This window comes from Giraffa tippelskirchi, chromosome 10 (genome assembly GCF_054371585.1).
Source record: "Giraffa tippelskirchi isolate mGirTip1 chromosome 10, T2T-mGirTip1v1.2.pri, whole genome shotgun sequence".
NCBI lineage: Eukaryota > Metazoa > Chordata > Mammalia > Artiodactyla > Giraffidae > Giraffa > Giraffa tippelskirchi.
The window spans coordinates 76392772-76416422 of record NC_137284.1 but is presented as its reverse complement, the minus strand read 5'-3'; the positions used below and the strand labels follow the sequence as shown (position 1 = coordinate 76416422).

Genomic DNA, 23651 nt, shown 5'->3' with positions numbered 1-23651 from the left:
ATCGACTATAGCCGCCAGGCTTCTCTGTTCATGAGATTCTCCGGGCAAGAATACTGGAGTGGGTTGCCATTTCCTTCTCCAGAGGATCTTCCTGTCCCAGGGATCAAACATGTGTCTCCTGCATCAACAGGTGGATTCTTTACCACTGAGCCACCAGGGAAGCCCAAATCCCTTTGTTAAGAGCTATACAATTTTTAAGGACATATATAGTATGCTCAGACATAAAAAAAAGAAAAAAAAGACTTCAAATTCTTCAGGGCAGTTCCCCAGCAGCCTGACACACCCAAGTACAAAGAAAACTGCCTCTATATGAATTGTGAAATTGGCTTCCATACCTGAATCAGATTCATAGGAAGCTCTCAAAATGATGCAGTCAATTACATTGATAAAAGCCCAGCCATCCTGCACTGAAAGAGACTGCATCATCTCAAACCATAAACAGCCTCTGGGACCCCAACACTCTATAACAATGAAGAAGGCTGAGGATGATATTCAGCTATATATACAATCCATTACTTATAAATAAGGAATGATGGGGCTTCCCTAGTGGCTCAGTGGTAAAGAATTTGCCTGCCAATGCAGGGGCACAAGTTTGATCCATAGTCCAGGAAGATCCCACATGCAGCTAAGCCTGTGCACCACAACTAAGCACAACTAAGCCTGTGTACCACAACCACTGAGCCAGTACGCTACAGCCGATGAGTTGCAACTATTGAGCCCATGCAACACAACTACTGAAGCCTGAGCAACTAGAGTCTGTGCTCCAAAACAAGAGAAGCCACTGCAATGAAAAACCCAAGCACCACAACTAGAGAGTAGCCCCTGGCCACAACTGGAGAAGACCCCTGCACAACCAAGAAGCCATATATTAAATAAATAAATAAATCTACAAATCTTTTTTTAAAAATATAAGGAATGTCATCTCAGAGGTCAGAGACAAGAACTGTGAGAAACAATGGACTAGGGTACCACTCCCTGAGATTTCTAAAAACACAACAGACTGGAGAAACATACCCAGAAAGCGGTTTCAGCCTAATCAAGGAAAACTTCCTGACCCTGGAGTACAGAAAGTGAAAGTCGCTCAGTCATATCTGACTCTTTGTGACCCCATGGACTGTACAGTCTATGGAATTCTCCAGGCCAGAATACTGGAGTGGGTAGCCTTTCCCTTCTCCAGGGATCTTCCCAACCCAGGGATCAAACCCAGATCTCCGGCATTGCAGGAGGATTCTTTACCAGCTGAGCCACAAGGGAAGCCCAGCTATCAGGGAACCCCTGGAGTACAGATGGTCTGGCCACATACGCCTGGCTGGATTTCAGAATTTTTGTGAACCAGTGACTGCTTCTGCTCTCAGTCTTCCCCTTTCAAATGGTTCTATTACAGTTATCATGTTGTTGTCTTAAGTTACTTATGCTGTAACTTAGCTTTTTAGTGCAGCTAAATAAATAGGAACTGCATTCAAAGGTACTTTCAGACATGATTCTATATCAAGAGATCCTGGACTTTGAGCCTGATGTTGTAACTAGATGAAATTTAGGGGGTTTTAGAAGGGAAGGAAGGTGTTTTGCCTATGGAAAGGATATAAATCATCAACTCAGGGGCCTTCTATGGTAGGTTGTGGCAGTGAGACTCCAGCTGTTCACACTTGCCTGGATCCATACCTAGTCCTCTTCCACATGCTGGACTTGGTCATTTGACTTGTTTCAGCCAATGAGACAGTAGCAAAATGAAACTCACAGAAACTTGCAAAGTTCTCCCAGGTAGGGGTTGCCTATTTTGGCTGCTCTTAGAACCACCATGTGAACAAGCACAGGTGAGCCTGCTGGATACATGACCTTTAATATAATAGCTTTGATTACCCCAGCCAAAGGCCACTAACCCCTAGAAGCAGAACCAACTACATGACCAACAGCTGACCACAGATATATACTTGAAACTAGTCAAGAACTACCCAGTGGAGTCCATCCAAATTGCCAACCAACAAATAAAAAGCTAAATAAATAACAGTTGTTTTAAGCCACTAAACTGCGGGTGTAGAATAACATGGCAAAGAATAATGTTCTAGTTCACACCCAGCAAATTATAGCCTGTAGGTCAATTTAACCTGCTCCCTGTCTTTGTATAGCCTACAAATTAAGAATGGTTTTTACATTTGTAAATGATTGAAAAACCAAAAGAAGAATTTATTTCATGACATATAAAAGTTTGTGAAATTCAAATTTCAGTGTTCAGAGTTAAATTTTATTGAACACAACCACATCCATTTGTTTATCATTATCTATGGCTGCTTTTGCATTGCAAGAGAGCAAAGTTTAATAGAGACTATATTGCCTGTGTTGAAGAAGAATGTAACCTGCCATATCAGTAAACAAGGGATGCTAAAGCCATCAAGCTATCAGCCACTGCAACCACCCCCAACTGTGCAACCTTAGAAGATTTAGGATAAAGAAAAGCAGGAGATAGGCCCTAGATAGTTAAGGTGCATATCAAAGGAATGATTTCAATGAGCCCAGACTCTTGCATCTTCCCATGCAAAGAAAAGCACTAAATTCATTAACTTGAGATGTTCATTGTCCTTCAAATCATCATCTTCTTCCAAAGATTGACAGTAATTTTTTGATACTCTGATCACCTGGTTGTTCCTGCAAAAACTCCTATATATCCTGACTCCTCCCTTACCTCTTTAGAACAGTCCCTTGGAGTTAGCTGAGAGCCCTTCTCCCAAGCTTGAGTTCTCAGTATGTCCACTGAATAAAATGGAATTCTCAACTTTTAGGTTACTTTTTTTTTTCACTAGATACCTGCAAAGCCTAAAATATTTACTATTTGATTCTTTATAGAAAAAGTTTGATGACCTCTGGTTCAGTTATAATTCACACTTGTTTACATATGATCAAAAATAGTACAGCCAAAGTTTGGCATTAAGAAGGAAAGTAGCTGTTCCATGTTTCAACAGCCCAGGCACAAGTTTCAGGCTACCATCCACACCGACATGATGCCATCCATATGTGGAGTTCAGGGAGATCCTATGAGAAGAGCAAAGGTACACTACAAATGATGAGGACCTTTTGGCAGGAAGTGAAAAAGTAGAGTGAAAAAAAGAAAACAAGGTACATGAGACCTAAGAATCCATGAGAGGAATCTGTGTTTGCTGCCACCACCTTTTTTCCCTTCTTTATAATATTGTAGTTGAAACACAAGTAGAAACAACACTACAACTTTAACAATTCAGCAGTTATCTACTGTGGGAGGAAATCTAAGTTTACATCAAAAAAATAAAGCAAGCAACTAAGATTTCTAATCTCATTATAAATATTTTGCAAGTATAGACATGGTGAAAGAGAGCACAGTGTATTGGAAACAAATGACTAACAAAACTTTTATGGCCTTACCCTCATTATTTCCATGGTAGTATTTTTGCTTAGTCATTTCCCTTATGTTCTTTTTCCCGGGCTCTTTACCTTTTAACTGCCCCAATAAAACAAAACCAGTAAATGAAGCTCATTAAGCTTCAGTCTGACCAGCGATGAAGAAATCAGAATATTCACCAGTAGGTGCTCTAACTATATCCCTCCATAACTTCACTGATCTCTGATGATCCCCTATTTTAGGTATGAAAATCAGAGTCAGAAAGAAGGGACAGGTAGACAAGAAATGAGAGAAAGAAAAAGAGGAAGGAAATGAGAAAAAGGACAAAAATTAAAAAACTCAAAAACCTACTCTCACTGCTTTATGTGTGATAAGAAATTGTACAAAGGAATTACAGTTATCAGGAGGGCAGGAACATTATTTTCCACATTTCCTATTTAGGGAACTGCCTCTGTTCTGGCCTACAAGTATTAATAGGACAGAACAACTACAAATTAGGACCAAACTCACCAAAGACTTCAAAGTACGTTGGTCACTTAGGTTCTTGAGTTGTCCTCTAAGTTGGTATAGAACAACTGAAAAAAAAAAAAAAAGAGTGGTAAGTTTCTGGTAGAAATTCCAACATATGCTGTATTTTGAATTAGAGCTTTTCACTTATTTCTAAAGAAGAGACCAAGGTAGGAAGGTGGGAAGAGCAGTCTGCCTGGATGCCTGCAATCAGGGAGCACTTTCACAGCAAATTCAAAAACAAAATAAAAGTGAAAAAAAAGTCTGCTTTTTATCACCCTACACAGAAAATTCTAATTGATGTCCATGATAAAATAATCCTCCCTACCCGAGCAAACTGACTTCTGCCTCTTAGTACACCACAGCTTATTTTATCCCTGACTGTAGAAGGTTTCTACTCTTTTCATATCCACAGACACTTTAAAACTAGCCTTGAACATATATCCAGAATTATAAACATTCCAAAAGCATGGACCAACGACTGAATTTTAGTAGAGGTTTTGTGGGTGGCTAAGAAAGGAGTTACATAATAAATGCTACAACAAATCTTTAATTTTCTTCTAAGCTTTGATCCCTTTTATCTTTCTTTGAAATCCCTCAGATTATCCGTTCTTCCTATCACCTGAAACATCTTCCTTTTTCTCTTCAAACTCTATTCCTCCTTTAGTATCTCTGTCCCTTTCTTATTTGAAGAAATCTTTCCAATTTATATCTTCATCTATTAAACCCTCCACAAAACAAATAATAAACTTGCTACTGGGATACTCTTTCCTTAGCCTAAAAAAGGACCAAGCATGAAGAGGCTGTAAATAACCAATACTACTCTAACGCAAGAATTGATGCTTTTGAACTGTGGTGTTGGAGAAGATTCTTGAGAGTCCCTTGGACTGCAAGGAGATCAAACCAGTCCATCCTAAAGGAAATCAGCCCTGAATATTCACTGGAAGGACGGATGCTGAAGCTGAAACTCCAATCTTTGGCCACCTGAAACAAAGAACTGACTCATTGGAAAAGACCCTGATGCAGGAAAGATTGAAGGCGGGAGGACAAGGGGACGACAGAGGATGAGATGGTTGGATGGCATCACTGACTCAATGGACATAAGTTTGAGTAAGCTCCAGGAGTTGCTGATGGACAGGGAAGCCTGGCATGCTGCAGTCCACGGGGTGGCAAAGAGTTGGATACAACTGAGAGACTGAACTTAACTGAACTCTAACACATCTGGTTGATATATACATTGAATAACAACGTGGGTGACTACATTTTAAAATATATAGAGAGCAAACTGTAACAGCTGTTTAAATACTGATACATTATAGAAAAACACAAAAGTAATAAAGTATAAAAGGGTAATATTTTCTAAGGGTATTTTTACAATTTATATTATACCATCTGCTATAAAGATAACAAATATTTTACCCAAATTAGTTCAGTATTTGTAGCTTTCAAGTTTATAACATCTATAATACCAAGGGGAAATCCCTGATGAAGAAAGAAGACTTGCATTTCAACATTATACAAACCATCTAAAGTGCTTGCCCCAAGTATATTTTTATATAGTCTCCCTCTTTGTAAAGTTGCTTATAGTGAAATTTTCCAATAGTGCAGTGAAATAAATGCTCTAAACTGCTTCAGCACAATTCAGCAAGGTTTCATTCCACTTCCTGAAATATATTTTTACCTATAGTTCAGTTCAGTCGCTCAGTCGTGTCCGACTCTTTGCGACCCCACGAATTGCAGCACGCCAGGCCTCTCTGTCCATCACCAACTCCCGGAGTCTACCCAAAACCATGTTCATCGAGTCAGTGACGCAATCCAACCATCTCATCCTCTGTCGTGAACTTCTCCTCCCGCCCCCAATCCTACCCAGCATTAGGGTCTTTTCCAATGAGTCAACCCTTCGCATGAGGTGGCCAAAGTATTGGAGTTTCAGCTTCAACATCAGACCTTCCAATGAACACCCAGGATTGATCTCTTTTAGGATGGATTGATTGGATCTCCTTGCAGTCCAAGGGACTCTCAAGAGTCTTCTCCAACACCACAGCTCAAAAGCATCAATTCTGCGGCGCTCAGCTTTCTTCACTGTCCAACTCTCACATCCATACGTGACCACTGGAAAAACCATAGCCTTGACTAGACGGACTTTTGTTGGCAAAGTAACGTCTCTGCTTTTAAATATGCTATCTAGGTTGGCCATAACCTTCCTGCCAAGGAGTAAGAGTCTTTTAATTTCATGGCTGCAATCACCATCAGCAGTGATTCTGGAGCCCAAAAAAATAAAGTCTGACACTGTTTCCACTGTTTTCCCATCTATTTCCCATGGAGTGATGGGACCAGATGCCATGATCTTAGTTTTCTGAACGTTGAGATTTAAGCCAACTTTTTCACTCTCCTCCTTCACCTTCATCAAGAGGCTCTTTAGTTCTTCTTCACTTTCTGCATTAAGGGTGGTGTCATCCGCATATCTGAGGTTATTGATATTTCTCCTGGCAATCTTGATTCCAGCTTGTGTTTCTTCCAGCTCAGCGTTTCTCATGATGTACTCTGCATATAAGTTAAATAAGCAGGGTGACAAGATACAGCCTTGACGTACCCCTTTTCCTATTTGGAACCAGTCTGTTGTTCCATGTCCAGTTCTAACTGTTGCTTCCTGACCTGCATACAGGTTTCTCAAGAGACAGGTCAGATGGTCTGGTATTCCCATCTCTTTCAGAATTTTCCACAGTTTATTGTGATCCACACAGTCAAAGGCTTTGGCATAGTCAATAAAGCAGAAATAGATGTTTTTCTGGAACTCTCTTGCTTTTTCGATGATCCAGCGGATGTTGGCAATTTGATCTCTGGTTCCTCTGCCTTTTCTAAAACCAGCTTGAACATCTGGAAGTTCACGGTTCACGTATTGCTGAAGCCTGGCTTGGAGAATTTTGAGCATTACTTTACTAGCATGTGAGATGAGTGCAATTGTGCGGTAGTTTGAGCATTCTTTGGCATTGCCTTTCTTTGGGATTGGAACGAAAACTGACCTTTTCCAGTCCTGTGGCCACTGCTGTGTTTTCCAAATTTGCTGGCATATCGAGTGCAGCACTTTCACAGCATCACCTTTGAGGATTTGAAATAGCTCAACTGGAATTCCATCACCTCCACTAGCTTTGTTCGTAGTGATGCTGTCCAAGGCCCACTTGACTTCACATTCCAGGATGTCTGGCTCTAGGTGAGTGATCACGCCATCGTGATTATCTGGGTCGTGAAGATCTTTTTTTGTACAGTTCTTTTGTGTATTCTTGCCATCTCTTCTTAATATCTTCTGCTTCTGTTAGGTCCATACCATTTCTGTCCTTTATCGAGCCTATCTTTGCATGAAATGTTCCTTTGGTATCTCTAATTTTCTTGAAGAGATCTCTAGTCTTTCCCAATCTGTTGTTTTCCTCTATTTCTTTGCACTGATCACTGAGGAAGGCTTTCTTATCTCTCCTTGCTATTCTTTGGAACTCTGCATTGAGAGTTTACCTATAAGCATGTGCCAATGTTAAGTGATGTATTTGTCATGCACCTGCATGAGTAAAAAGTACTTATACTAAAATGTTCCCTCTCTGCTCTCCCAGAGTGCAAGAATAGGAAACAAAAGTGGGTTCCCTTTCCAAAGGTTAAAGTGAACAAAAAACTCTGCTGGATGAAGTTTAACTTCTCCCTGATAATGCCTCCCTCTTGCTAACCTCCCTACCCAGCAACATGCTAAAAATAGGAAAAAAAAAAAAAAAAGAACAAAAAAGTTAGTTTTGGGACTTCACTGGTGGTACAGTGGATAACAACCTGTCTGCCAGTGAAGGGGACACGGGTTCAATCCCTGGTCCAGGAAGATTTCACATATTGCAGAGCAACTAAGCCTGTGTACCAGGCTCATAGAGCACGGGAGCTGCAAATACAGAGCCTGTGTGCCACAGAATGTAGAATCTTCTCTGGCAGCAATGAAGACCCAGTGCAACCAAAAACAGAAAAAAAAAATTTTTTTTTAAATAATCTGTTTATTTAAAAAAATCAATTTTGTCAGGTTTTCACTGTTACTTGGTCTATTTTCAAGATGGAGAAGAAAATATTAATCCTAGACTACAGAAGTAGTAGCTGACCCATTCAGAAATGTGTTGTCCTTTGTAGTATATGCAAAAAATACAATTATCACAAGGTGCGAAATATGCATATCTACATTATTTTAGAATAGATGCTAAGAGCACCAAATCCAAATGATCTGCAAGAAGATAAATCTAAGCCAGATCCCCAGTCTCTTATCTATGAAAGGCCTAAAAATATATTCCTGCTCTGTAGACTTTTCATCAATGAACAATCAGAAATACATTATTTTCCACATAATAACCTGTATGGAAGATACTACAGAATATCTTTTTGAGGTTCTAGAATGTTGGTTTTCAAGCTATTTGGATAGTACAATCCAACAATACAAAATGTTCAAACATGAACTTCAAATAGTCAACATTTTTAAATTATATACATGTACTATATTATCTAAATAACATGCATCTAAAACCCCAAAATTAGGAAAATTTATAGAATAAGATGATGAAGCACACAATATTTTAAAATACTTTATTGGTCATTTGTATTTTTATAAAATGATTCTCACTAAAAACATAATATTAAGTTAATACAATAATACACTTCAATTGTTCCACAAATTTTAGTTAACATCTGATGACAGGAGTTTAAAGTTTGCTTCTAAGTTGTTTCTTTTGATACATAGTTTTTATAAGTGAAAAATATTTCTCATGAACATTTGTATTTCCCAAATAGGAAAAGTGCCAATATTTGGTTGCACTTACTAAATTCTGATGCTCATTTTTCAATGCCACCCAAAAATGTTATAGTTTTGGTGAAATATAGCTAGTAAGTTTCCAGTTGTTGCACACTAATAACAAATGGATTCAAACGCACAGAAACTCTCATGTTGGAAGATTTCTAAATGGATTTAAAATTTTTTTCACATTTCTTACATGCCAAAATAAGCATTTTCTTAGGTAACACATCATTTTTTCTGCAATACTATACAACAGTAGAAAAATTTCCCAATATTTGTTTTTAAAAGACTTCATTTTAAGAAAAGAAAGGAATTTTCTCGCTAATTATGAAACTGCCTCTGTTTTGTTGGCACAGAGAAAATGAATGAGTAAGGGTGTGTGTGTTAATTTTCTACTAGGTAGCAGTCTACTCATGGTTACTTATTACAGAAAGGTCAGCAAACTTGAAGCCTTATATTTCATAAAATAAATATGTATCATTTATCACTAAATATGACAACTCCCCCAAGTGTTTTATTTCAAAATAACCATTGAATTTCTGTAAGGCATAAGAGATGCCCATGATCACTTCCCGTCTTAGTACTAAAAACATTATGGAACAAAATAGAAAGCCCAGAGATAAATCCATGCACCTATGGACACCTTATCTTTGACAAAGGAGGCAAGAATATACAATGGACAAAAGACAATCTCTTTAACAAATGGTGCTGGGAAACTGGTCAACCACTTGTAAAAGAATGAAACTAGAACATTTTCTAACACCATACACAAAAATAAACTCAAAATGGATCAAAGATCTAAACTAAGACAAGAAACTATACAACTCCTAGAGGAAAACATAGGCAAAACACTCTCCAACATAAATCATAGCAGGATCCTCTATGACCCACCTCCCAGAGTAATGGAAATAAAAGCAAAAATAAACAAATGGGACCTAATTAAACTTAAAAGCTTTTGCACAATGAAGGAAACTATAAGCAAGGTGAAAAGACAGCCTTCAGAATGGGAGAAAATAATAGCAAATGGAGCAATGGACAAAGAATTAATCTCAAAAATATACAAGCAACTCCTGCAGCTCAATTCCAGAAAAATAAACGGCCCAATCAAAAAATGGGCCAAAGAACTAAACAGACATTTCTCCAAAGAAGACATACAGATGGCTAACAAGCACATGAAAAGATGCTCAACATCACTCATTATCAGAGAAATGCAAATCAAAACCACAATGAGGTACCATCTCACACCAGTCAGAATGGCTGCTATCAAAAAGTCTACAAACAATAAATGCTGGAGAGAGTGTGGAGAAAAGGGAACCCTCTTACACTGTTAGTGGGAATGCAAACTAGTACAGCCACTATGGAGAACAGTGTGGAGATTCCTCAAAAAACTGGAAATAGAACTGCCATATGACCCAGCAATCCCACTGCTGGGCATACACACCAAGGTAACCAGAACTGAAAGAGACACATGTACCCCAATGTTCATTGCAGCACTGTTTATAACAGCCAGGACATGGAAGCAACCTAGATGTCCATCAACAGACGAATGGATAAGAAAGCTGTAGTATATATACACAATGGAATATTACTGAGCCATTAAAAAGAATACATTTGAATCAGTTCTAATGAGGTGGATGAAACTGGAGCCTATTATACAGAGTGAAGTAAGCCAGAAAGAAAAACAACAATATAGTATACTAATGCATATATATGGAATTTAGAAAGATGGTAATGATAGCCCTATATGCAAGACAGCAAAAGAGACACAGATGTATAGAACAGTCTTTTGGACTCTGTGGGAGAAGGTGAGGGTGGGATGATTTGAGAGAATAGCATTGAAACATGTATATTATCATATGTGAAACAGATCGCCAGTCCAGGTTCGATGCATGAGACAGGGTGCTTAGGGCTGGTGCACTGGGATGACCCAGAGGGATGGGATGGGGAGGGAGGTGGGGGGGGTTCAAGATGGGGAACACATGTACACCCATGGCTGATTCATGTCAATGTATGGCAAAACCACTACAATATTTTAATGTAATTAGCCTCCAATTAAAATGAATAAATTAAATTAAAAAAATAAAAACATTATGCTGCTACTGCTAAGTCGCTTCAGTCATGTCCGACTCTGTGAGACCCCATAGACGGCAGCCCACCAGGCTCCGCCGTCCCTGGGATTCTCCAGGCAAGAACACTGGAGTGGGTTGCCATTTCCTTCTCCAATGCAGGAAAGTGAAAAGTGAAAGTGAAGCCGCTCAGTCGTGTCCGACTCTTAGTGACCCTATGGACTGCAGCCTACCAGGCTCCTCTGTCCATGGGATTTTCCAGGCAAGAGTACTGGAGTGGGTTGCCATTGCCTTCTCCAAAAAACATTATGAGGATTCTATTATTTAGAATAATATACTCTAATCCATAATCTGCTTAAGGAGGGACACACAAACTGCAGTACCCTGAAAGAATACTCTGTGGATTGGCAGAACTTGTGGTCCACATGGTATCAGAAGATTTCATTTACATAACTGCATTCAGTTTGGAACTTTACCAGTCTAAATTATCCTCAGAGTTCTTATGCAGTTTGGTGCTGACCATGGATGGGGCATCCCAGAGATCACCCCAGTACTTTGACATGATCCTTCATCATTCAGTAGCCTAGCCTAAGCTTCTTGGCATGGCACCTGGTTTCCAAGGCCACAGAAGTAGAAATCTCTTACAGACTTGTCCCAAAACTTACTTAGATTCTTCTGCTGCATTCTATCGGTCAAAGCAAGTTATATGGACTGCCCAGATTGAAATGAGAGGAACAAGATTCCACATTTTGATGAAAGAAGCAGCATGCATGTACAGAGAGAGGAAGAACCGTTAGCAGCCACATTGGAGACAAGCTTTTACACAGATGAATTTACAGTTAAAATTTGAGAACAGCTCTTATAAGGTGATAAACGTAGCAGCGACTGTTAGATTTAACCTAAGAGCAGTTTCCAGCATTAATAATAAATTGTCACATGGCTTTTGCATCGAACTAGCGAATACGGGTAAAAGTAACAACCCTAGATCAAAACACATGTACACACAATGTAGTATATTCTAGAAAGGGTATTTCTTTTTCATAATGCTAAATTACATTGTAATACTCAGTTTTTAAACCGTTCTTTCCTAAGACATCAGTCTTATCCTTGCAAACAAATAAATTGTAAATAAATAGACCATCTGGATAAAACAAAAAAGTTTAACAATGAAAGAAAAAACAAACTATTTCCATTCCATTGTATTACCTTAACCAAACCAGTTACATGTATCAGCAGATTTGGCATAGCTTTCCTCAGTGCAAAATCCTACCATTTATGGCCAAATAGCAGCTACCACGAGAGAATAACCAAACAACACTTTGGTTATTTTTTAAGGGCTATGCTGGCACTGGACAAGAACAGAAAGGAACAGAGATATCCTCCAAATCAACAAGGGTTAACTCAGTTTCCAAATACAAGAGAAACGTGGCTTCAAAGATTTCATTCAAAGTTTCCATTAGATCTTGAGACCCCTGGCTTACAGAATGGGTTACTTTCCTAAATCATGAATTTGAATCACATAATTATATAGAGAAGTGTTAAAGACTGAGCCAGTATTATCAAAAGGACAAGAAACAATTAGAGCTCGAAATGATGTGAAGTAAAGGGAACCATCATACACTGTTGGTGGGAATGTAAACTGGCATAACTACTATGAAAAAAAAATATGGAGATTCCTCAAAAAATTAAGAATAGAACTATCATATGATCCAGCTATTCCACTTTTGTGTGTTTATCTGAAGAATACGAAAATACTAATTCAAAAAGATTTATGCACTCCTATGTTCATTGGAGGGGCTTTCCCAGTGGCTCAGAGGTAAAGAATCAGCCTGCAATGCAGGAGTTGCAGATTTGATCCCTGGGTTAGGAAGATCCCCTGGAGGAGGGTATGGCAAGCCACTCCGGTATTCTTGCCTGGAGAACCCCAAGGACAGAGGAACCTGGTGGGCTACAGTCCATAGGGTCACAAAGAGTCCAACACAACTGAAGTGACTTAGCATGCACACATGTTCATTGCAGGGCTTCCTAGGTGCTGCTGGTAGTAAAGAACTTGCCTGACAATTCAGGAGATGTAAGAGACTCAGGTTTGATCCCTGGGTGTGGAAGATTCCCTGGAGGAGGGCATGGCAACCCACTCCAGCATCCTTGCCTGGAGAATCCCATGGACAGAGGAGCCTGGTGGGCTATGGTCCATAGGGTCACATACAGTTGGACAGGACTGAAGCACCCATGTGCATTCCAGCATTATTTACAATAGGCAAAATATGGAAACAACTTAAGCACCCATCAATAGATGAACAGATAAAGAAGATGTGATATATAATACAAAGGATTATTGCTCAGATTTAAAAAATATGAAATATTGCTATTTGCAATGATATGGATAGACCTTGGGGTATTATGCTAAGTGAAATAAGACAGAAAAAGAAATAAATACCACATGATTTCACTCATATGTGCATTATTTTAAAAATGAATGAACAAACAAAGCAAATTTAAAACAAACACAAATATATAGAGAACAGACTGGTAGTCACCAAAGGGAAAGAGAGGCTGAGGGAGGGTGAAATGGATAAAGGAGGTCAACTGTATTGTGATGTATGGAAAGTAGACTTTTGGTGGTGAGCATACTATAGTATATACAGAAGTTGAAATAATGTTGTACACATAAAATTACATCATGTTATTAAACCAGTATTACCTCAAGTAAAACAAAAACAACAACAAAAATGACTGAGCCTGGCTGATTGCCCAGAATCTGCTCTCAACTGGGATTTGTTGCCCTCTACTTGTCATGAATGAATTTTAAAAGAAGAAATTATATGCTTTAGATCAGGTGTCAAAAACTAAAAACTTACAGGCCAGATACAATGACAGATGTATTTAGCTTGGTCTGAACATTTTAAAAAAACTAGAATTAGTTGCAACTTTGTATTAAAAATTAAAATCACAGCACTTCAAATTCTTTTTTTAAAAAAAAGCATGGAGATTTGTGGTGGCTTCTCTGGTGGCTCAGCGGTAAAGAATTTGCCTGTTAATGCAGGAGACACAGGCTTGATTCGTGATCTGGGAAGATCCCACGTGCCAAGGAGCAACTAAGCCTGTACAAAACAACTGCTGAGCTTGTGCTCTAAAGCCTGAGAGCTGCAACTACTGAGTCCATGCACCATAACTACGGAAGCCCGTGCACCCTAGAACCCATGCTCTGCAACAAGAGAAGCGACTACCACATAACACAACTAGAGAGTAGTCCCACTCACAGCAGTTAGAGAAAAGCCCAAGCAGCAACAGGGACCTAGCACAGCCAAAAATAGTTAATTAAAGGTTTAAAAACAAAGCATGTGAATTTGCAATATTGCTCTCACATTTCTCATGGCAGCACAGGACTGGAGCCGACTGTAGACCCATACAGACAGGTCATGTGCATTCCAGTTTGCCACTGTCACGACTGCTCTCTATAAACTTGTTCTAGAACGCTTCCTTCATTTACATTATCCATCTGACCTTTGGAAGTAATTTAGTTTTTCACTCCCATAGTGTTTTGTTTTTTTTTTTTTAAACAGTAATTTTAAAGTGACTGGAAGATGCCATTTGTAGAGATTTATAAATATAAAAGGCCTACTCTGGGCTTCCCTGGTGATCCAGTGGTTAAGAATGCATCTTACAATACAGGTGACACACGTTTGAACCCTGGTCTGTAAAAATTCCACACGTCATGGGGAAACTAAGCCTGTGCACCACGACTATTGAGCCTGTGCTCTGGAGCCCAGGAGTCCAACTACTGAGCCCATGTGCTGCAACTGCTGAAGCCCATGAGCTCTAGAGCCTGTGCTCCACATGAGAAACCACCACAATGTAAAGCCTGTGCACCACAACTGAAGAGTAGCTTCCACTTGCCACAACTAGAGAAAGTTTGTGTTCATCAATGAAGATCCTGCACAGTAAAAAATAAATAATCTTTTCTTAAAAACAAGATCTACTCTATTTAAAGATCAGATTTCACTGATATACATCCTAGTACATGTTCGATATGCAATGCATGTACTACAAATTGAAACTTTTTATTTGTTCTTATCACAAAAAAATAGTTAATATAATTTATTTAGAACAACAGTATACTTCTTAGAGGAAAAAATCAACCTTCTAAACCTTTTATATATAGTATCATTTTTTTTTCCCCAGTTGAAGCAACAAAAGAGGAAAAATACCCTGGAATTATATGAAGGGTGAAAAAATCAGGAATGCAAAATATATTGGAGTTTTTACTATAAAACAACTATCCTACTTAGAGGTCATCATCATTATAAAATCTAAAATATTAACCCAGGAATTTGTCCACTTCTGTGATGGTTAATTTAAGTATCTGGGTGCCCAAATATTTGGTCAAATATTATTTAAAGGTATCTGTGAGGGTGTTTTTGGATGAGATCATAATTTAATTTGGTAGACTGAGTAAAGTAAATTGCCTTGCCAATCCGGTCCAGTGAAGGCCTGAACAGAACAAAAGATGAAATAAGAATTCACTTTCTCTGCCTGATTGTCTTCAAACTGGGACCCTGGGGTTTTGCCTTCAGATTCAGACTTGGACTAGAACTTACACCACTGGCTCTCCTAGTCCTCAGGTCTTTGGACTCAGATTAGAACTATACCTTGGCTCAAAATTGAGAAAGGAATACGTGAAGTCTGTATCTTGTCACTTGTGGATATCACTTGTCATCCACAGCTGGATGAACCACAAGCTGGAATCAAGATTGCCCAGAGAAGTATCAACAACCTCAGATATGCAGATGATACCACCCTGATGGCAGAAAGCAAAGAGGAACAAAAGAGTCTTTTGATGAAAGTGGAAGAGAAGAGTGAAAAAGCTGGCTTAAAACTCAAAGTTCAAAAAACTAAGAGCATGGCATCTGATCTCCTCAATTCATGACAAATAGATGGGGAAACAATGGAAATAGTGGCAGATTTTATTTTCTTGAGCTCCAAAATCACTGCAGACAGTGACTGCAGCCATGAAATTAAAAGATGCTTGCTCCTTGGAAGAAAAACTATGACAAACCTAGACAGTGTATTAAAAGCAGAGACATCATTTCACCAACAAAGGTCTGGATAATCAAAGCTATGGTTTTTCCAGTAGTCATGTACAGATGTGAGAGTTGGATCATAAAGAGGCTGAGTGCAGAAGAATTGATGTTTTTGCACTGTGGGGCTGGAGAAGACTCTTGAGAATTCCTTGGACAGCAAGGAGATCAAACCAGTCAATCCTAAAAGAAATCAGTCCTGAATATTCATTGGAAGGACTGATGCTGAAGCTGAAACTCCAATACTTTGGCCGCCTGATGCGAAGAACTGACTCATTGGACAAGCCCCTGATTCTGGGAAAGAGTAAAAGGGGACAACAGAGGATGAGATGGTTGGATGGCATCATCGACTCAATGGACTAGAGCTTGAAAAAACTCCAAGAGATGGTGATGGACAGGGAAGACTGGCATGCTGCAGTCCATGGGGTCACAAAGAGTCGGACACGACTTAGCAACTAAACAACAACAAATACCTTGACTCTCCTGGGTCTTCAGCTTGCTGATTGCAGGTCCTGGTGCAGACCCTGGAACTTCTCAGCGTCCATAACTGTGTGAGCCAATTCCTTATAATTTTAGATACATGTTTATATATACATATATACATGTAAAAACATATACATACATATATGCATATGATCTCCTTTAGTTCTTTTTCTCTGGAAAACCCTAACACAACTTCTTAATATTTAATATCATTTTGTCCATGCGTGCTCAGTCATGTCCACCTCTTTGCAACCCTATGTACTGGGTGGGGCCTGCCAGGCTCCTCTATCCATGGTATTTTCCAGGCAAGAATACTAGAGTGGGTTGCCCTTTACCTCTGCAGGGGATCTTCCTGACCCAGGGAGCAAATCCAGTCTTTTGCATCTCCTACATTGCCAGGAAGAGTCTTTACCACTGCACCACCTGGGAAACCTAATATCACTCCTACTGGTGTTAATATAACTTCTATGCTTACTAGATTTGTCTAACATAAAATTAACATTTTTATCTAAAGGATAGTAATAGCACAAACAGCATTCAAACTAATCAGAATACCTAGATTCAAATTTCAGCTCTACCAGTTACTGTCTGCAAAACCTGGCAAATCAGTTTTCCTCCACTGATCTTGTTTATCAGTGGCAGGGCACATCTGGGGACTCAATATTTAATGTCCAACTAATACTTATGTTTTAAGAATTTATAGTTTATTATCACAAATAGAAACTTTCTCCCAGTCTGATTTGTGTGTGAATCTTCAAGCCATGGTTTCACTGATATTTTGGAGGAACTGAATACAGTTACTGATCTCTTCTGACATCTTCAAAGAGATCTCTTTCTAAGTTAGTGTTTGTAATAGAAAGAGGCATTATATTTTAAAGATAAAGCATAGGGGACAAAAGCACTGGCATTAGCAGAGCATAACATTAAACTCTAGTACAAGATTTGAAAAGCACAGTCTAGGTAGAGGTTCCAGTGACTCAGCTGGGATAAACAGTCTTCAGCATTATCAACTTAGTAGTAACTGAAGAGTCATTTGGCTACATGTGATTTTTACACATCTGTCAACTAAATCAGCACTCTAAATGAAAAATCTGGCACCTGGAAACATTATGTGGATTTGTGAGTCTCTCTGGAGAATTTTGGGTCCATAAACCAATGAATAGATTACTATGACACATAAATAGAGTATTTTCATCTGTGACAGATACAATCTTGCTCTGGTACTCTCTGTGTCGTGTTGTAGAAAACTATACTCACTGTCTTCAAACCAGCTTTAGAAAATGTTGAAAGATGAGCAACAACATTAAACACGGAATTTCATTTGTGAAGACCTAAATCCAATCTCTGTCAATATCACTAACTTCATTCTTTGAGTTAGTCCACTGACTTCAGTCTTAATATAAGCACTTTATATTTCAAATCACTTCAACAGTTAAGATCTCATTCATCCTTCCAAAAAAACCTTTGACGTAATAAGTCTTACTAGGAAGAAAACCAAGACTCACTGATTTTGCAACTTACCTAAAGTCAAAGATGTCTCTATTCAATTCTAGGTATTGTTTCACCATGTCATAAAATCTTTTTAATCCATAAAATAAGAATATAGCAACTTTTTACCAAGTTTTAAATTTCATTCATTCATTCAGAAAATATGTTATTTATCATCTAGATGGATCAAAACATGGGTAATACTAAAAATAGGGGAATTTATATGCCTCTAGAAAATAAAGATTGGAATTGCCAATTGTCAAGGAAAAAACTGTCAAGGAATTGCCTACATGATAATAATACCGTATATAAGTGCCTGAAATGTTATCACATATTTTCTTATCTATTTTTAGATAACAGTTATATGGATATATTATATTAGGCTTTTGGAAAGCACTATGTGTATATCTAAGGTTTAATGAAATCAGACTGATGTCTCTCCTTTTTACTTGAATTAATGAGATGTTTGAAATGTTGTCTACCTTCTACTGTGCCCAAACCCTGGGTCAGTTATTTGACTTGAAAGCCAAGCTCCTTGCATCTGTGACCAAAAAAGAGAAGCTTGTCGCCCTGGATGAGATTAAATTGTCACAAACTACAGCCTCTTTCAAACCCCACACTGCTGAGGTGCTGTTATCTACCACTCCTATGTTTTCATCATAGCATTTTGTAGCTGTGGTTTTGACCACCATAAAGAAACATTATTAGAGCTGACAACTACAACAGCCACAACCTAGGAAAAAATTAGAGCTGGGTGGAGAGAGTTACCTTCTTGACGTCTAGAGAACCCTATTTCATTGTGCAGAGTGTTTGACTGAATGGTGACATCTTTTTAGAAAGTCTCTGGAAGTGTGTCCAGGGCTCCTTGAAGATGGCTGAAATCTCTGTACAAGTTTGAATATTCTGTAGAAGCAAATTACTAGCATTTTAGAGTAAAATTGTGTATTTGTCAAGAGAAATTGTCTATAGATTTTATATCTTTCCTTGGAAATGCTTCCACAAAGAGATATGGAAGACTCATTTTTTTTTAAGTTAAACAACAACTGAAAATAAAATCTTCACATTGGGAATACTAAGATCTTTTGCCAATTTAACTATTATTGACACAGCTTAGCAATGACGTATAGCTAACAGCAAAGTGCTTATGGTGTTACCCTCCTCTCCTCCCCTCTCTCCTGCTAAAGACCAAGACAACATATTTCCCAAGCTAATGGTACTGATCTGAGACTGATTTTTTCTTTCTGCTTTCTATTTTTCAATAATTATAGACTCACAAGAAGTCACAAACATAATATAGCCAGGTTCCATGTACCATTCACCCATTTTTCCTCAAAGGTAACATCTTAATATAACTATGTTATACAGTGTATATATTGGAGAATGAAATGGCAACCCACTCCAGTATTCTTGCCTAGAGAATCCCAGAGACAGAGGAGCCTGGTGGGCTGCTGTCCATGGGGTCACACAGAGTCGGACACGACTGAAGTGACTTAGCAGCAGCAGCAGCAGCATAGTGTGTGTGTGTGTGTGTGTGTGTGTGTGTGTGTGTATATATGTGTGTGTGTGTATATATATATATATATAAAACCAGGAAACTAACATTGGTAAAATAAACAAATTTGTTTAGATTTTACCAGTTTTGACAGGCACTCTTGTGTGTGTGAGATTCTATACAATTTTATCACAGGCAGATTTGTATAACTACCATACAATCAAGGTACAGAACGGTTTCATCACCACAGAGATTCCTAGTGGTACCTTTTATATTCATACTGCATCTCTCCCTCCCAAGTACTGTCCCTAACCCCTAACAACCACTAAATCTCTTTTGCATCTCTATAATTTTATTTTAATAATATTATATAAATTAATTCTGTACATAATCTCGTTTGAAAATGTTTTCCTTCAGCATAATTATCATGAGGTCCACCCAAGTTATGCATGTATTTCAATAGCTGATTTCTTTTTGTTACTGAATAGTATTCCATGGTACAGATGCAACACAGTTTATTTAATCATTCATTCATAGAAATTTTCATATTACAAATACCAATGCTAGGAACATTTACATAGATATTTTGATCTGGACATAAATTTTCTTTTCTCTGGGATAAATGCCCATGAGTGTCTTTCTGGGTTGCATGAGAGGAGAATGTGCACATTTTTAAGGAACTGCCAAAATATTTCTCACATTTTTCATTCCCACTGGCAATGTATGAGTGATTCGCTTTATCTGCATTCTTGCCAGTATTTGGTGTTAATTTTTTTTTTTAATTTTAGCCATTATGATTCAAAATGGATTGTTTGCTTTTTTCACTGTTAAGTTTTGAGAGTTCTTTATGAGATACATGGTTTGCAAATGTTTTCTTTTAGTCTGTAGCTTGCCTGTTCATCCTCTTTAAAGGGTCATTCATTGAGCAAAAGATTTTGAGAAAGACCAATTTAATAATTTTCTTCTCGTATGAATTGTGCTTTTTGTGTCATATCTAACACCACTTCATCTAGTCTGAGGTCCTAAGAATTTCCTCCTATGTTTTCTTTTAAATGGTTACACATATACCATACCTTACATACTAATACCTTTATCCAAATTCATACCCCATGTATTATACTTAGGGTCTCAGCAAAAACAAATAACATACGTGAACAGACAATCATAAAAAGCATAATAAAGTGATCATTTATGAGTACAGGAAGAGAAAAGAGAAATCAACAAGGGTGAATCACCCCAGAAAGTAGCAACAGTGGAACACTATTACCATGCCTGTATGAATGAGGCAAGAGGGAAAGCAGGTGCAAGGACCCAGAAGGAATAGCTACAACTCAGAAAGTCCACCTGGCAGGAGCTGTGGCTTTCCTGTCAACCAGCAGGACAGGCACTAGGAGGATGCATACCTTAACCTCACTCTTCCTTCATATACGCTGGCACTAAAGGCCAAAGAAGCTAGTTCATGTAGTTCATAAAAGGCATGGCTATTAAGACAAGTTGTATTTTAGGAAAGGTATCAGAAACCCTACATTTAGAGTCTTAAGATACAAACATAAATAAAAACAAGCAAGAGGTAGAGAGAAAGGAGAAATCAGAAACTCCAATCAATTTGTTAGACACTTCAGATCAAATCAATGCTGCATGTATTCATTGCATTTAAAATAAAGTATTAGTGACACAAGAAATGCTTACTCCAAAAGCAAAGCAAGAACTTCAAGTTTCACTGACGCTATTTACTATAAACTGTTTTTCTTCTCTCCTAAAGCAAACCACTCTAAGCAAGGTTGAGTAATGATTGCATTGCTTTCCCCAGCCTACAGACACTTTCTGGATTGTCAGCAGTAATTAACTTGGGTGAGGGTAGGGGAATAGGCAGTTTGCTAGGAAGGAAAGCAAGCCAGTGGATGGCAGATGGTTGTCATCTAGGCATTCTGTCCATGTGGAAGGGGTTTCTTGCCAAAGGCAGGGCTTCAGTTCCCATGCTAAAGACACGGGGGTGTTAGAAAACAAGCAGCAGCATAACCATGAAAATTAGGACCAATGGAGGAGGGTGTCACTGTAGGGTCTCCCGGTCACTGGGGGACACAGATCTCCAGATATAAGAGCAGCCTATAAGACTCTTTTTCATGATCAGAGAGGGGTCTGCAGAACCCTGTGCTGGGCTAGTGACCACTGCACCACCAACACCACCATCCCTGACCCCGCCCCATCTTGAACTGAAAGGGAATCTGAGGCTGTTTACATTATATCTGTTTAGATTGGTCTGGAAAATGAGAGCTTGAGCATGTAAGATCTAATGTGACAGCTGAGAAAAGCAACTATGGGGCAATGGCCCAGAGTTAAAGAGAATTACTCTGGATAAGAATGCATTTTATTCATTTATTAAACATTATTTATCAGGTTCCTTCTAAATGCCAGATACTCTTTTGGGTGCTAGGGATACAGCATTAAGTAAGTAAGGTCCAGCTTTCATGGAGTTTACATTCTAGCAGAGAATGTCATTAAAGAAAAAGAAAAAAAAAATAGAGAAATTTTCCAGAGTGACAAATGCTATGAAGAAAATATAACACAGTAATGTTTTCATAAATGGGGGTGAGAGATGGGAGGACTGCCACACAGAAGACCTTTCTGAGATGATTCAAGTTGAGACTTACTGGTGGGATAGAGTGAGAAGGCAGTGAGGCTGGAGCAGAGTGATCTGGGAAGATATCATACAAGATGAAATGAGAAAGGTAGGAGGCTGGTACCAGATCTTACTATCAGAAGGGCTAGAAGTGCTCCTAGTTCCATCTTAAACCTCAGTTGCAACCCTCAGACTGCTGCTGCTGCTGCTAAGTCGCTTCAGTTGTGTCCGACTCTGTGCGACCCCATAGACGGCAGCCCACCAGGCTCCGCTGTCCCTGGGATTCTCCAGGCAAGAACACTGGAGTGGGTTGCCATTTCCTTCTCCAGTGCATGAAAGGGAAAAGTGAAAGTGAAGTCACTCAGTCGTGTCCGATTCTTAGCGACCCCATGGACTGTAGCCTACCAGGCTCCTCTGTCCGTGGGATTTTCCAGGCAAGAGTACTGGAGTGGGGTGCCATTGCCTTCTCCGAACCCTCAGACTAGCTGTTGTCAAATGTAACTCACTGATAATAATGTTCTGTAGCTTCTGAAAATTACCAAAACTAAGTTGATTAATTTGCAGTCAAGAGTATATTATGTATATTATCATATGTGAAAGAGAACACCATTCCATGTTCGATGCATGAGACAAGGGCTCAGGGCCGGGGCAATGGGATGACCCAGAGGGATGGGATGGGGAGGGAGGTGGGTGGGGGGTCCAGGAAGGGGAACACATGTAAACCCATGGCTGATTCATGTCAATGTATGGCAAAAACTATTACAATATTGTAAAGTAATTAGCCCCCAACTAAAATAAATAAATTTATAAAAAAAAAAAAAAAAGAGTCACCTGAACCAAGACTATCAAGCCTCATTACCCTTAAGTTACTCGTTATAAAAAGACAGTGCAGATTACTGTAGACATAGGTTTGCTAGAAGACCACCCAAAGTTTGCCTGGTACTGGTGTGGATCATGTTCCTCTATGTCCACCCAATGGAGCCTGTCCTGTTTCATAATCACAAGGGCTCTGTTTCAAAGTGTGCCTCCATCCTAATCATCTACCCAGAAGGAGGACTCAGCAAGAATATACTCTGAATACTGTTCTTAAGAAAATTTACTTTAATACTTAGTTTTTTCTAGAAACTTTTCCCACTGTGACTGAAGGATAATGAAACTAACCAGCCATGGACAGCAGATGTGCTGGCATCATGTCACATTTATCCCACCTTAGGTATTAATTCCAGGGAGACACAGAACTACTTCTAAAGTTCTCCGGTGATATTTTTTTGACCAGGCTTCCTGAGAACTGCACAGTAGCAGAATATAAATTAAGAACTATGTCTTCCTTGACCACCTTCACAGCTTAATATAGTCACAAGACTATCACAACCATAGGGCAGCTTCTCAAATCCATACTCTTCTAACTGGCTTAAAAAAAAAAAAAAAAAACTCTAGGAGAGTTCTGGTTTCACATATAAGGAATCTGGAAGATAACCACTTGGTGCTAATATCATGTAAAAAACAAAACAGGCTAAAAATTCAACAACTCTTGTTGGATCCATAAGAGAGAAGAGGACACAGGTCAAATTGCCACCCCCAAAGTTGGAGAGAGACTGGAAAATACAGGCACTCACAGCTTTCTGGAGCAGAGACTCACAAGCAGAAACCACAGTGGGAAGCAGTGCTGGGGGAGGAGAGCCTGAACTATTAATTAATGAACTGCTGGCGGCTCAGTGAGAAAAAGTCTGAGATTTTAAA

At 38.9% G+C, this 23651-nt stretch overlaps 1 long non-coding RNA gene across 1 annotated transcript in view; it reads right to left on the bottom strand.

Moving 5' to 3' along the window:
• LOC145524347 (uncharacterized) overlaps window positions 1-23651 on the bottom strand; it is a 202209-nt gene that overhangs the window by 144615 nt on the left and 33943 nt on the right. Inside the window, exon 2 of the long non-coding RNA XR_014067419.1 lies at window positions 3881-3945. This is a non-coding gene — a long non-coding RNA (uncharacterized LOC145524347). The remainder of the gene's footprint in view (window positions 1-3880; window positions 3946-23651) is intronic.